This window comes from Lissotriton vulgaris, chromosome 4_1 (assembly GCF_964263255.1).
Source record: "Lissotriton vulgaris chromosome 4_1, aLisVul1.2, whole genome shotgun sequence".
NCBI classification, from domain to species: Eukaryota; Metazoa; Chordata; class Amphibia; order Caudata; family Salamandridae; genus Lissotriton; species Lissotriton vulgaris.
In genome coordinates, this window is record NC_141691.1 from 292,429,425 (window position 1) to 292,445,377 (window position 15,953).

Here is a 15,953-nt window from a genome sequence, read left to right on the forward strand (position 1 = left end):
TGGCTGTATGGATCATTGTGAACTTGTATCAAGGATTGTATAAGAGAGTAAATATGTGTTAGTATATGTTTGAATAAGTAAGGTGTGTATAACTGTATAGTTGAGGAAATGTAGGTGTGATTGATTCTTTGCATGACTGACTAGATGTGTGAGTAACTCCATGGATGAGTGACAGTCTGTGAGTGTCTGTTTACACTGATTGTATCTAAGGTTATATTAGAGTCTGAAGAGGTTCATCGTATTATCACATGAATGATGTCATCAGTGATGTGATAAGTAATGTTAAATGAGATGTCATCAGTGATGTCATTTGAGATGTCTTCAGTGATGTCATTTGAGATGTCATCAGTGATGTCATCAGTGATGTCACTGACCATGTCATGAATGATGTAATATGTGACATCATCAGCAGTGGATTGCAGGTGCGCGATATATAGTTAGTGCAACTAACTATATATGGAATTTCAATGGTTTTGTGCAAATAAAATAAGGTTTTGAAAATGCTAATCCCTAACTATATATGGTCTATAACCTATGGTTTTTTCAGTGAATTTTCAAGGTTTTGTAAATGCAAATTCCTAACTATATATGGTCTTTAACCTATGGTTTTTTCATTGAATTTCAATGGTTTTTTTAAAAGCTAATATCTGTAGCTGTAAAATGTATTCTTCTTTAAATCTTAAATTTTTTTTTACATGTTTCTAGACAATTTAAAAAAAAAAAAAAAATTATGTTTCGCTCCCAGTCCGCGAACCGGTCTGCTTCCCGTTAGCTCAATTTAAAGCCGCGGCTCGGTCCGCGAACCAGTAAACGTTCCTTTAGCGTAACTGTTACGTTAGCATGACGTTTTGCGTTGTCGTGTAATACGTCATTGGACGCGCCAAGTTAGCGGACCCGGAAACGGACCAGAAAGCGGCGCAAAGCGCGAAACGTAAACACAGCAGGTCATGGGACTCGGTAATAACACTTTTCATTGGTTCATTTCACTTTTGGTTTCCTAATGATGTAATACTACGTCATGTGAACTAAAATTAACACTTTTCATTGGTTTAGAACTTTTGCTTTTCCCAAATGATGAAAACCCCTCCTTCTTTCCTCACTCTGACTTTCATCTTGGTGAGAGAAAGACCCTTTTTCATTGTTGAGAAATGGCTTCAATAGTTGCTTCAGCTAGTGTTCCCCCACCACCACCTCCACCTCCTCAAGGGAAGAAAGGACCACCTGCTCAAGCAATCTTTGAAGAAGAGGAAGATCAAGAAGAGGAGGAAGAGGAGGAAGAGCCTGAGTTTTTGCCAGAGGAGCCCAGGAGATACAACAGAAAAGAAAACTATATCTGGCAATTTTTTAAATTTCCAGCAGGGCAAAAAAAAGTCAACGCCAGATATGTCTTTTGCCGTATTTGCGACGATCGACTTTCAAGGGGGACTGACAAAAAATATAGCTTCGGAAATTACACGATGCACAGGCATATGAGTAGGTGGCACCCAAACAATTATAGTGCTGCCCAGCTTCGCGATGAACAGCAAAATCCCCCGGTAATGGTGAGAAGATCTGTCGTCCAAGAAGTATCAGGACCAGAGGCGAGGGAGGTGGTCCCGAACATTCAAATGGACATGGTGGAAGTAAAGCAAGTGTGCATGCGGTGCAACCAATTAATATGCTACCGAGAAAGTAGCATTACTCTTATAGTGAAAGCTATCAATAATCATGTTTGCCCGAAACGCCCCAAAAAATAAATTCATTTGTTTTCCGTTGCTCCTGTTGAGCCCTTTTCAATGAATCATTTTTGTTTCCCCCCTCACCCCCAAAAAACAAAAAAATTACAAAATGTTCAGAAAAAAAAAAATATATATAAAAAATGTTCAGAAAAATAATTTAAAAAATTTAAAACAACAAAAACCAAAAAAAAGTTCTTTTCAGAACTACCTCCCCATTATAAAAAAAATTGTAGAATTTTTGAAACTCTGCCAACCTCTATTTCTTTTAGTTCGCTCCCATTTCGCACTCTGGTACGCGAACCAGGAGCGAACCAAAAAAATGTTTTTAAAAAAAGAACAGTAAGTATAAGGGAAGAAAACAGACAGTTATGTTACAAGAAAGACAGCTGTAGGGAGTAAAGAAAAGATACTATTACCCGCAATCCACTTCTGATCATGTCACATATTACATCATTCTTGACATGGTCAGTGACATCATCAGCAGTGGATTGCGAGTAACAGTATCTTTTGTTTACTTCCTATAGCTGTCTTTCTTGTAACATAAATGTCTGTTTCCTATCCTTATACTTACTGTTCTTGTTTTAAAAAAAATTTTTGAGATCATTCAGAAACAGTAACATTAATAGAGACAGAATGAGTGAATAAGAATGAAGAAGTATGAGAAGAGAGGGACTGAAAAAAATACTGGAAGGAGTAGAATAATACAGTAATAGAGAAAGGAATGAGGGAAGTAGCAAACGCAGGAAAGTAAGGATTAAAGAAATGAAGCAGTAGAACTAATAGATGTTAAATGTGATAGATTAAATGATTGATTCAGGATGACGATAAGGTGTGTCCTCTCCAAAAGTTTGTTTAAGGTGAGGCCTACTCAGGGTTGCATATCAAATTTATGCTTGTTGAAGAATACAGAGGAGATAATACATGTGAAGGCCTACCATTGAAGTAAAACATGTCCACTTCACTCTTGAACAACGGCCAGACCTCTTCTGTGTCCATAGACAGACCTAAAGTTCATCTGCACAATGTCATTCGTAAACTTAGAAAACACAAGTAATGTAATTGAAAAACGTGGAGTTTCTTTTGCTCATTTCACAATCACATCACCTGTGTTGCCTTTGCTTAGGTATCTCATAGTGCAGATGTAGTCCAACATATGAAACAGTACGCAGAAGTGCAGCAGTGTATGCATTAATACATGTGAAGGCCTACCAATGAAGTAAGTCATGTCCACTTATTACATCATTCATGACATAGTCAGTGACATCATCAGCAGTGGATTGCGGGTTAAAAGAGTAGAAAACATTTACCTTATAATTCTTGTTAACTTTTTCAAATATTTTTTCATACTTTCAATCTGTAAAAGAGAGAAGAAACATTTCAAAAATATTAAAACATGTATTTAAAAATTTGAAAAGACAAGGGAAAAGGTTCAAGAAGAAACAGTTTTTCAACAACTTTGACATTTACAGAAGCCTCTGCTGCACTACGTCCCCTACACAATCTTAAAGATATATATTTTAAACAAACAGTATCTTGATGCTGATGAAGTGAGGCCTATTTTGGAACATGGTGCATCTTTTGCACTGCTGATGTCTCACAATAGTGATGCAATAGCAGCGCAAAAAAAGATGTAAAGCCATCATAAAATTGTGTCTAACATTTTAAATGATTGTTTCAGGATGCAAATAAGATGTGTCCTTTCAAGAGGTTTCTTTAAGGTGAGACCTATTCAGTTTTTTAAAAAAAACAGTACCCAGAAGTGCAGCACTGTAAGCATTAACTTTGACACTTACAGAAGCCTCAGTTTCTCCATATCTACCTCACATTTCTAAATGTATATCATAAGTACAAAAAGTAGAACATTAATTATAGATGTTAAATGGTTTATTTTTGCTGTTCTCAGAATGTATCAAATTTCACTTAAATCAGTGACTTGAAGGTATTCATCATGTAACAGCGGGGAAAAAAAAAACACAATCAAAATGATTGTGTTTAAAAAACCAATACAACCTAAGAAATCTGAATTCAAAACTCCTTAAAATTAACTTACTTTCCATAACGTCGAAGGATGTCCTATGAACAGCGTCCACTCTGTTGTGCTATAAATATTTTCCGCCCGCCACTTTCTGAAAGAAAACCTCCATCGTTTTGAAAAATATGTTACATACAATAAAAGACTTCTCACATTCTACCACATGTTTCCACTTGGCCAAATCATGTTGCAGCGATTCACAACTCTTGTAATTCTTCCAATCAAATCCCGTCATGTTCTATTTTCGCAACTTTCAAAAAGAAAACATTTAAGATTATTTTCACAATCCTGGACTACTAATATCTTACCCTTCTTTCTCACTCATGTTCTCCTTTTCCTATGACACTGATACTGCTTACTATGAAGCAGACTTACTTGCATCAGGTTTATATAGTTGGATTTTTAAATTGACATTATAATTAAAAGTTTTGGACCAATAATCTAGATAGCATTGCAGACTTACATTCCCTCTACTTCATGAACCTTTTGCAATTCCTCAGAGGAAATCCCGAGATTCTTTCCTTAAAATTTTGGTTTTAAAAACACCAGGTAAGAATTTTTAAGGTCAAACGGCAATTTTTATTTTTTTAATTTTACAACAGAATCGTTGCAGAATGACCAGCCGTTTCGAGACTTTAAATAAGCTGTGTAATGTCCTGATGTTGTTGAAGGACCATTGTGATAGATAATTGCTACAGTTACAAAAGTCCTTCCTGATATTGACAGCTGAGAAGCAACAGAATTTTTTATTAAAGTTGACAATTTTGATCCATCAGGCCTACATCGTTGGATCATTAAAATGACATAATGGCCATATCTTCGTATAAATAATGTTGACATCATTTCAGATTTACATTAGCTACACTCCATGTTGTGATCCGCTGCATTTACTAGCTTATTAAAGGAGACTGATTTACTGTCTGGCAAAGTTAAATATATAAATCTTTCTGAGTCTACACTAGTAGTACTTGATACCATACAGTTCTCGTAGTCATGCTGCCATTGATAAGAAAGCCCAAACAGGTGATCTACATCTACATCCTCATCTTGCAATACATCAAGCATATACATTAAAAACTCCTGACAATCCTGCTGATTATTTTCAGAGAAGTCTGTTTGACCTGAACATTCATCTAACAGATAACGAACTTCAGACACACTTTCTACTTTTGTTCGATCAGTGCTACATTTCTCTAACACAGAATTCAACAAGCAGCATAAACTTTGTTCCGAATTGAACACAATCTGTTCTTTTAAAGTCTCTAGTGAAAAGAGAACATTAACCACTACATTTGCATAGCAGTTGACACCAGAACTGTTTTCAAATTGAAAACCGACAACATCTTCAACAGAATCCACTTTCTTTCTGCTTACAATTTTCGGTTCATCGACTTTTGGGCTTTTTGCTACAACCTCCCTACTATTACTGATATTTCTTCGTTTCCGGCCTACCACACGTTTCTCAAACAAAGGATATTGAGGCAAATGTGGCGCATACTCTTTTCTTAACCTATTGTATTCCTTAACACAATCTAGATCCGCACAAATGTTTGTGACATCACAGTCAATCAGGTACAATCCCGATAAAGTTCTAACTCGTGACAATGCCACATATGCCATACCCTCCTTGAACACAGAACTGCCAATATTCACCAATGCAGTATCTACACTTAAACCTTGCGATTTATGGATTGTCACCGCATATGCCAAGCAAACAGGAAACTGTTTACGGCAAACATATAAATCTTTAACAAGCAAAAACCTAGCAGAACAACGACCAATTAGCTGTACTTCTTCAATGCCATCAAATTTAATTTTTATAAATTCAATACCATCTCTACTTCTGTATTTCTCAAAATCAACAACATTACCTATTGATCCATTTACCAGACCTCTTTCAACATGTAAATTCCTTCTCAAAATGATTCGGCAATTTAAACACACATTCAAAGTCTTTTCAAAACCCGCTGTTTTAGATATAGTCTTCTCTAATGAATCCAATTTTGATTTCAAATTCTCAGACAAAATAATTGTTGATCCCATATGCTCTATTTTGTCAATAGCTTCAAGTTTCACAATCTCTTGCTTTTCTAAATTCAACATTTTGTTGTTGAAGATGGCACATTCTGCAAGAGTTGGCATCAAACATATTCCGGATTTCTTCTCAGTAATTTTCTGAAAAATATTATCAGGCACAATGTCTTGTTCGGGAAATAAATTTGACAGTAATCGTGCATTTAAAGCTTCTTTCCCATGCTCGGTCACTTTTCCAATTCTAATATCTTGTAGAATATTCTTGTAATCTTCATCCTTCGCCTGACGCATATTTTCATGCAGTTCAGCATAATTGAAATTTAACCATATATTGACGTTGCCAATGCTCCCTAGGCACTTCCTGGTATCTTCATGCGTGAGTATTTTGAACACAGGTTGTCCTTTTACTGGTGTTAGCTGCAGAAGATCTCCAAAAACAATGATGTGTTTGCCACCAAATAACACATCATATTCAGTTTTAAGAACTTCTTGCATTCTCAAATGCACAAAGGCAAGCATGACATTGGAAACCATGCTTACTTCGTCAATGATAAGAAGTTTCATTTTCCTCAAGACTCTTGAAACTTCACAACAAGCATCCCCAGATAACTTGTGGTATTGTAATTTGTTGTCATGCTCCACCGGCAGCATCAGTAGACGATGCAAAGTAATCCCTTTAATGTTATGTGCTGCCAATCCAGTAGGAGCGGTAACAACACAAGACAACGATGTCTCAGTCCTTCTCTGCAAATAACATGAAATTGCTTTAATGAGGAAACTTTTTCCAGTTCCCGATTCTCCACTCACGTACAGTCAGACAGGCTTCAACGATGTACATGAGCACTCTTTCTTCTCATGACTTAATCCACGCTCAATTTGCTTGGTAACTTCATCATATATTTTCCTCTGCTCAACGTTGAGTTGTTTTTCCAAGTCTTCTAAGTTAACTGCATCCTCCTGAGCATGTGCCATGGCTCTTTCCACTTCATTCATAGCAGTGGCAGCTTCATTTTCGATAATAGGTCCTCCTAGTGGATCCTGACTCAATGAAACAGAACTCTGACTGTCCTGAGAACTGTCTCTGGCAATCTCGGCTGCAATCGTTGCTTCCTGCTCAATTTCCAAAGTCAACATTTCTTGATATTTGGGAAAAGCAGGACATTCTATGGTCTCCTTAGCAGCAGTGAAAGAGTCTTCATAACAGAGGAAATCTCCAAGCAGTTCCTCTTCTGCACGCCAAGGCTTGAAAAGTTGCAAAAGTGCTAAATAGAAAAACTCCTTTTTTTCTGGAGATTCGCCACTCAATTTTCGATGGTTTACTAATTGGCATTTTCTTTGCTTGACCAGACATCCCTCACTTCCAATTACAGCATACACTCCTTTCTCAATATCTTCTTTGATGTTCCTCTTGAATATATAATTTTGTAGAACCTCATATAGACAAACATTCTCAAGGTGACTGCTTCGATTTGGATAATATGTATCCAACATGTTGGTCTTCAAAATGTCGGTACTGTTTGGTTCCTTTTCTGCCAAATACTCAATTTCCCGGACAGGTTTTAGAACTCGATTTCGCGTTGCAGCAAGACCAAGACTCGCCCAAACGATACTCCTGGATTTGGCATAGAGACTTGCTGAAGACAATCGGTCACAACATTCGTAAGCTCCGATTTCTCGATGCGACAACATCTTCAGACTGAAACTGTACAACTTCTTGCTGAGGCTCTTTTCATGGGAAATGTCCTCCCACATATCCTTCAATTCTGTCTTTTCTTTTTTGGTGATGTAAGATGTCACATACCGAGCCACAGCCATACAGTTGTCAGCCACAAACTGTATATCCATGTTAGCATTCCACATGGACAAAATCACTGGGTTGTAGTCGTTGATGTACTTGGACTCTTCGTTCCTTTTCAAATTGTATGTATTTTTGAGTGATTTCCTCGTCACATTATGTCGCAGCGAAGACATCAAACTGTTCACTCTTCCTTTAGAAATCACCGGTCGTGGAAAGTTGAAACGACATTTGGTGTAGAACTTGTCCTTGTTTCTGAATTTACGACGACAGTACTTTCCACAACGATGGCTTTGGAAACGTAGAACTTGTTCTCTTAGGCTTTTCTTCTCCGTTGCATTTGGAACAGCACACGTAGAATACTGTTCTATGAAATTCATCACTAAGTCATCTGTTCCAAATTTAGGTGCATCCTTGATCCACAACAACATATGTATATGAGGAGCACCTCTTGCTTGGTACTCCTTTCTCCAGAAGAAATCCAACACCTCTCCAAGAGGTGGATTCTTCTTATTTGTGATGAAAGACATCATAGCTTCAAATCTATGATTGAAGTACCTGCATACATTCACTGGATCCAAAGAACACAGTTCTCCAGGTGTCTTGAATTCAATGTTTTCAATATTTCCATTTGCCTCTCGTAGAAATTCAAGTAAGTCTTCCCAGCCATACTCGGCACAGCTCAGAGTAAGGAACCATGTTGGAGTTCCTAAGTTCCTCAGCATACATTTTAAATCACCATGACGACGGTACCAGTACTCATTAGTACCACGCTGACACGCCATGAGATTAATTAGGTGAGAATCCAAAATACTGTCTTGGACATTGACTTTATGCATAAAGTCACTTGCCGAGATGTTTCGCATCTGTATACCACTTTTTAAGATGTGGTTCACTGCATATGACAGTCCAGACAGATCGCTTTCAAACAGGAGATGAAACAAATAGGGAATACATTGACGAAACCTAGGATCTTCTGCATACAATCGTAAAGTCCGGTATTCAGACGCAGGAATTTGATGAGGTCGCTCATCATATCTTCCTCCTCGACCTGTGGGAAATAGCTGTGGGAAACACCGAGCTTCCAAACTTTCCTCCCAAACACTAATGGGACTCCCTTTGGCTTGTTCCATTTGAAACAACTCAATTGCATTCCCCATGACTTCCTTGGAATGCAAAGGATGAACACTATAATGTTCATATATTTCTTCACTTTTAGAGGCCTCTACTTTCTCAATTTGGCCAGCACACCAATCGCTATCCTCTTCATCACTTTCTTCCTCTTCTGCAACATATACATTTATATAGTACTTATTATTTTTCTTCAAATACAATGTTGCCTTTTTGACTTTCCTAACATCCACTAAATCTTGCCATATTTTCTTATTCTTTGTCGGAACCCCAATAACCAAGATAACCAGAGGTTCCTCTTCAACTTTTTCTACTCCAATTGTGTTAATGTTTTTGTTCAAATCTAGAGGCAAATAAACAACTCTTCCCTTTAATCCTCTCTGTAAATCTGCTGGAGGCAACTTCCCTGTCTTTGGCTCCATTCTTACAATAGCCTGAAAGGGATGGATACTTTGAATCAAAATAGATTCATAAGTATTTAAATCCTTCAATTCAGAATGAACCTCAACCAATTCAAGATTATTATGAACCGCCCTAGCAGGCATCTGGTTTTGGTTTAATTTGTTATAACAATAAGTACACACACGTTGATCCGATCCCAAATCAAAACAATTTTCTACCATCAAGTATGTGGCGAAATCCTTCCATTCACTATTATTTTCCCTTTCACTTTTTGCATATAAATCCACTAACTTAGTCTGATTCTTATAATAAGTGCGTCGACAACACACACAAGTGAAATTAGGCCTCTCACTTGATTTCATCTGAAACGTGGCAATTTCCCTCTGAAATTTATCTGTACTAGAAACCTGTACATTATCTTCAACATTACCTTCTACTTCTGGGTCAATTTGAACATTCTCATCTTTACTACCAAAGTAACAAAACTCAATTTCTTCACAAATATTCTTGACATCTATTTCAGAACCATGCAAAAGAGCAGCACATAATTGTTTAAGCATAATTGCTGGACTCTTAGCATAATACAACATTCTCACTAATTTTCTCACTTTATTATGATGCACTGCTAGCATCCTGAAATGATGAAAAACACTCTGGCATACTCTCCTGGAAAGACAAGCCAGTGAATGACCACGCAAACCTGTCATTTGTCTCACTCTGCAAGGATCTAAATCTTGCAACAACTTCATTTTCTGCTTCAAACTTTTCTTATTAAATGTCCGTATAAAATCACAAAGCAAATTGATGGAAACCTGTCACACACTGCAAATAGAACTACACTTCCAAATGTACACAGGACCCTTAGGACGTATTCCTAAAACATCATTACCTAACACCTCGTCTGTCTCTGTTGTCACAAGTTTTTCTTTTTCAACTGGACAACCATCCTTCACTTCATAAGCTCGACCACTGGTGTCAACTGCAAACACCAAATCATTATCCTGAAAATAACTCTCCTCATTAAAAAATGCCTCACAACTTGAACTATGCATCCATTCTCCTGAAAAAACTTCACAAAAGTTACTACGATTTACTACTCTCTTCCATCTACTATTTGATTTGAAATCAGAAATTACCTTGCTTAGTTTCCTAATTCTATTGATTACCAAAATAAACAACTTTCGCTTAATTTCAAAAGCATGATCAATAATTTTCTCTACATTTTTCTTCTTCTTATAAAATGCCACTTTCTGTTGGCCTTTCTTAATATTTTTTAATAAATTAACTATTATCCTGTTGCGGAACATTCGTTTTCGAATGTCCCTAAACTGTTGTTTCCTTCTACTATCATGCACAGTTATCTCTTGCTCTACCAGTAACATTTTTGATTGGGCTTTCCTTTCCATTTAAATTGCTTTTCTTTTTCTGGACTGAAACATTTTTTGGAGAAATACTTTTTTTACTACAAATATTTCTTAAAAATGATTTCGTGCTCTTACCCGGAGCTTTCTTGGTGATTTCACAAGTATTTTGGGGAGAGGACTGCTGCAATAATACATGATCTTGCTGTCTTTGACGTTTTCTAGCCTTTCTAATTCAAATCTTAGTTGGCATTTTTCAAATTTTGAAATGATCTGCAGTTGAATCTGTGGAAAAATATAATAAAAAATGTTATTAACCACTATTACCAAACAGTAAATGAATAACAGTCATCAAAAACTTAACACCCTACTTATTATTTAACATAGCAAATCTTTTGCACCAGCACTGCGTCACAAAAATGACACACAGTGGTACAAAACAGGCATACAACAATCATAAATCTCTCCCTAACATTTTAAATGATGAATTCAGGTTGACGATAAGGTGTGGCCTATCTAAAGGTTTGTTTGGGCCCAGATCTTTGGACTGGGGTGAATGTGTGCCATTGATCCACATTCGGTCCATCACCTGTTTTGTTTCTTTGAGGTGAGGCCAACACATGGTTGCAGATGAGATTTTCACTTGTTGAAGAAAACAAAGGAGATAATACATGTGAAGGCCTACCAATGAAGTAAGTCATGTCCACTTCACTCTTGAACAAAGGGCAGACCTCTTTTGAATCTGTGGTCACACCTAAACTTCATCTGCACAATGTCATTCATAAACTTAGGAAACACTAGTGATGTAATTGAAAAATGTGGAGTTTCTTTTCCTCATTTCAGAATTACATCACCTGTGTTTCCTCATTGACTTAAAATGTCCTTAAGACACATGAAAGCGTTTTTTTAGATTGCCCTGGCACCATTTTTGGGACATTTTTAACATGACTATGTAACTCCCATAATCAAAATCTAAATTTGCCAAGCACAGGTGGGAGCGTATTTACAAGAAACTTGCCCCATGAAGAACGCTTTCCATTTAAAAAGGGAAAAATAACATCATAGACACTCAAATGCTTTATAAATATGACCCAAACAACCTATGAAGCTCTAGCAGTACATATCCAGAAATGTAATTGATTTCAAAAAATCGTTTTTAAACACAGCAAATAAATCAATTGTATAACTACATTCAAGAGGAAATGACTAAAAATGTCCTTGAAACACATGAAAGCGTTTTTAGGAATGCCCTTGTACCATTTTTGGGACATTATTAACATGGCTATTTAACTCCCATAATCAAAATCTAAATTTGCCAACCACAGGTGGAAGCGTATTTACAAGAAACTTGCCCCATGAGGAACGCTTTCCATTTAAAAAGGGAAAAAAAACATTATAGACTCTCAAATGCCTTATAAATATGACCCAAAACAACCTATGAAGCTCTAGCAGTACATATCCAGAAATGTAATTGATTTCAAAAAATCGTTTTTAAACACAGCATATAAATCAATTGTATACCTGCATTCAAGAGGAAATGACTGAAAATGTCCTTGAGACACATGAAAGCGTTTTATTGAATGCCCTTGCACCATTTTTGGGACATTATTAACATGGCTATGTAACTCCCATAATCAAAATCTAAATTTGCCAAGCACAGGTGGGAGCGTATTTACAACAAACTTGCCCCATGAAGAACGCTTTCCATTTAAAAAGGAAAAATAACATCATAGACACTCAAATGCCTTATAAATATGACCCAAACAACCTATGAAGCTCTAGCAGTACATATCCAGAAATGTAATTGTTTTCAAAAATCGTTTTTAAAAACAACATATCTGTTTCAGCTTACATGAGAGACCATGGAATGGGCTCCATGTACAACAATAACTTGTGTTACTGCATGCCAGAATGCTACACCGAATATGCAATTACAATTTCTCCCAAAAAACAAAATCTATTTGTATATCACTTGAGACAAAGCCACATTTTAAAAACACAGCTTTCTTCATCATTTTCTCCTTAAATCATACTATTCTCTATCTAAATTAAATAAATCTTTTCTCACCTTAGCAAATACTTTTTGAGTTTCAAAACAGTCTCAGAAATACTCCAAATTGTCTTCAGCAGAACAAAGAGGATGCACTCCAGAGGCTGCAGCTATTGAAAGCACACAAATACAGATATTCATTACACATATCTCTCATATTAGCCAATCATAACTCTTCCCTCACTTTTTTCAAATCAAAACCCTTCCCCCCTCTGCCCTCTCTGCCTTTTTTGCTTAGCAACCACCTCCTGAAAGACCTCTCATGTTTGCAAATTCACACAACAATGTTTCAATTGAACTCTGAACTCTCAGTGCACCTGCGTATCCAGTGCAATCTTTCATTAAATGTTTCTTCCTTGACCATTCAAATTACATCTTTTAAAGAACACATCCATGCACCCTAACTTTCTGTTTTCAGAAATGGAAATGCACCAATCACTGCTAATGAATCATTAGCACTGGAAATCCACAGTTTTTTTTCTTTACAAACTCCTACTGTTTCAACTGCCCTTTCATTACCACACTTCATCTGACTGCAGCACAACCTTCTCTCACCATGTTTAATGTCTGGATTGTTGGACATAGTTACATCTACTGGGCTCAAAGGTATGCTGAGAACAGAAATTTACCTAACCTCAATTTACAAGATGTGGAAATTAAGTGGTTGGGCCAAAGAGGATTAAAATGTCACCAATTGATACCATTGGTGAAAACCTTTATGCATTTGCCAAAACCTGACCTGTTAATTGTGCACTGTGGAGGTAATGATTTGGGCACTTTGACTGGGGTAGGTCTGGAAATGCTTTTAAAGGACACCTTTGAGCAATTAATGGCACTTTTTCCTCAAACTGCCTTGGTATATTCCAATATATGCCAAAGACAGAAATGGAGGTGGTCCAACCAATTTTGTCCACAAATTGAGAAAGCGAGGAAGCATGTAAACAAATCTGTTTCAGCTTACATGAGAGACCATGGAATGGGCTCCTTGTACAACAATAACTTGCGTTACTACATGCAAGATATCTACAGAGGAGATGGAGTTCACTTCTCAGATGAGGGCAACAGAATTTTCATTTTGAATTTAAGACTGTGCATTGGTACCTACTTATAAGTACCAAAATGTACCATAAACCCAAAAGCTCTTCTCAGAGCTACCCTACATCTGATCACTCACAATTATTATTTTTCTCTAACTTTTTTCTGTAATTTTCAACAAACTACGCTCAAAGAGCGCTACCCGGTACGCGAACTGGAAGCTAACCGCGCAAAATTTTAAAAAAAAAATGTTTTTTCCCCGCACATATGGTCCTCCTCAGCCACCCTCAGAAAACCTAGGGGGTCAAAATACTTGTACCGTGCCCCCTTCTACCCATTCTGAACATTATTTGCCCTCCATTTAATATCTTAATTCGACCGAAACACAAAATGGTGGACTTTCGTTACGCTCCTAGTTCGCGGACCGGACCGCTACCCGGAAAGTGGTCCAAAAAAAAAGGTGGGAAAGTAATTCACAGAAAAACGACTGGAGACACTCTCACCAAATATAGATTAGCTCATACTACATAACAATTCCTTTCATTTTCACAACTTTGATTGAAATTCCATTTAGCCATTAAGCCTGTAGACCTCTCTAAATACCGTGAGGTAAATTACTTCACAAAACACATCTGAAGTGTTGGAATTGACAACCAATGAAAATATTACTTTCATTTTCTACTTATATTACCTGACATTTGATTGGTTATATACCTGAATATATATAAAGGAAGAGAAGAAAACACAGCCATTTTGACTGCTACTTCTTGTTGTACATCACATTTGAATAGCTACCAAACACTTCAACTTGTTTGTGAAGGTAAGTTGTTATTTTTAAAACTGAAGTATATTGTGCACTATAACTTAATATGGTAGACTTTTTCTGATAGATATATACTATCCCTCTGTAGTAGTTATGGATTTAGATAGACTTCTCTGTTATAGTTATGAATGGAGTTAGGCTTGTCTTGGTTAAATCACATACACTTTTTTATAGTCCTATTTCCACTCTGATACTATACACTGCCAAAAGATAAATTCACTGATAAAAACTGCCTATCTAAAATTAATCCCAACAGTGCCCTATCTCTACTAATATATATTTTTTTAATCAAAATTTCAAGCAAAATGGAAGGCGAGCAACAAGTTCAATTTACAATTGTACTGGAAGAGAGCAGCCAAGGAAAAATTGATGATTTTATGGATCAAAGTAGAGACCAGGAACTACTACAATGTGTTGAAGCAGTGGATAACCTGCTTCAAAATGAGGACATGTTACACCCTATATTCAATTTTGAAATTTCTGACAATGAAATGTTAGAAAGTTTAATGAATTATGAAACACAATCAAAATAAAAAAAATACTTTAAAAATAAAGAAAACAAACAAAAAAAAAACAACAAACAATTAACATACAGTATTAGAAAAGCCTATCATTCTTTTATCCTTATAGTACGCTGCCCAGAACGCTTTCCGGTTTGCGTACTAGGCGCTCACCACGCAAAAAAAAAAAATGTTTTTTTTTTTGGCCCTGCTGGGACCTTTTAAAACCTCCACATAAAACCTAGGGGGTCAACGAGGATCTACTATGCCCCCTTATGGTAATTTCCCCCTTTATTTTGGCCTCCTCTTGTCTCTCGATCCTACCGAGAGACAAGATGGCGGCCGCTCCGGACTGTTTAGAATGTTGACAGACACCGGAAAGCCAATCAGCTTCGCATCGCAAAGTTCCGTTACGCGAAAAGTACGCGAACCGGATCGCTACCCGGAGCGCTGTTACAGATATATATCTTACTTTGAACGTTAATTTCTCAAAATCCACTGGAGCACATATATTGAAACATAGCAAAGGCACATTGGGCTAACAGTCCCTACAATTTTGCCAAGTTTCGTGCAAATCCATTCAGCCGTTCGAGCTAAAAGTGAGGCCAACCGCCCTATGGAAATTAACATGGGAAAAACGCGTTTTGGGACCCCCCTTTTTTCTCGGCCCCCCCTTGCCGAACACCCCCCAAATTTTCAGGGGCTGCTCAGAAACTAAATGTGCCATTTTCCTGAAAATTTCAGGCAATTCCGTCCACAAACGCCAAAGTTATTAGACATAGAATTTTCAGAAATCCCATAGAGAAAAAATCCTAACTATATATACCTACTGGCGACCGCCAGTAGGTAATATATATATATATATATATATATATATATCCAAAAGAAACAGAGCCCCACTCCGACTTTCGTGCAAAACAAAAGACTTTATTCGTCTGAGACAGCATTTAAATAACTCATTGTCCTGACCGGTTTCGACGTCTGCACGCCTTGCTCACAGGTGAGTTAAATTTTCCATCCATGTGGTCACGAGGCCTCGACTCAACTACAGGCCCCAGCATGCACCATGATT